This window comes from Chrysochloris asiatica, unplaced genomic scaffold (genome assembly GCF_000296735.1).
Source record: "Chrysochloris asiatica unplaced genomic scaffold, ChrAsi1.0 scaffold00207, whole genome shotgun sequence".
Lineage (NCBI taxonomy): Eukaryota > Metazoa > Chordata > Mammalia > Afrosoricida > Chrysochloridae > Chrysochloris > Chrysochloris asiatica.
Genome location: NW_006408725.1, coordinates 5631201 through 5632451, shown reverse-complemented (window position 1 = coordinate 5632451; position 1251 = coordinate 5631201).

Below are 1251 nucleotides of genomic sequence, written 5' to 3'. Positions count from 1 at the left end.
AAAAAATAAAAAAATGAGAGCCCTGTGGAACTGTTTTACCCTGACATGAGGTGAATTTGAAAGCAACTTAAAAAAAATATATGTGTTTTAGAGTTTGCAGATTGTGTCTGTTATTCAGTCTCACTGAAGATAGAGTATTTTTGCATACTTATCTTTATGTTATATTACTGTTTTTCTTCTTGCCCATGCATGTGTATGGTTTCTAGGAGGTTAAGAATACTGATTCACACAGCTATGATTATACTAGAAGTTCTTTGGAAGCTACATTTAAAAATAAGTCTTCTAGATGATTCTTATGATCTGAGTCAAGTCAAGTAAAAATTACAACAGGAATAGTGTCTGAGAAGAGAAGAAGTACCCAGAAACCTGAGTAGAGTTGGAGACAGGAGAAGCATTGATGGCAAGGGGGGATTATATATGAACTAATTTATTTATTTTTAAATAGCCATCTGGCAGAACTCCTTCTGCTTCTGTGACCCTTTACACAGGGAGAGAGACAGACAGAGGGACACACACATAGGGTTATGCATTCGTTGGAATTACTTAATTCCATTTCCAGCCTCTTTTTACCTATGGAAAATCCCTGTTTAGCTCTGCTTTCAAGAATGCCAAACTTAGTTCAGCACTGTGCATGAGGGAATAAAATTTTACACCTAGAAAATGCACTGGGGGAATCCAATCTATGTCAGAAGAACTATTGGTTCTTGGTTTTAACATAATTTTAACATAATAATAAGTTGTGAAGTTCTCTAAAGGTCATTACTAGACTAAACTCATATTTTGTACATTTCCTAGATTTGTGTCAATGGATTAATGTGAGAACAGTAGAATAATGTTAGAATCCCAAGGGATACCTTTGATAATTTAAGCAAACTGTATACATGGGAATATCTTTGAAGCAATTTGTTAGTGTATTACTGTTTAAATTCCATAAAACAAAACTATAATGACTCAGGTAGAAGAAGTTTGGGATTGAGCAGTCAGAGAGATGCTCAAGAGGTTTTTCAGAGAGAGAGAAAAAAACATTTTCTAGGTGCTGGTATACTTTTATTTTTATTTATTTATTTTTTATTCAATACTTAGAAATTTATTTTAAAAGCAATCTCTCAGGACTGTGCCTATTCCTTTCCAGGCTTTTAATAGGCTGCAAGGAAACATCCCTTTTTTTGAGAGAGAGAGGACTCACATCCCCTAGATTTATGATCAAGGATACTGTTGAATTACCTCAGTGAAGAAAGGATATATCAGAAG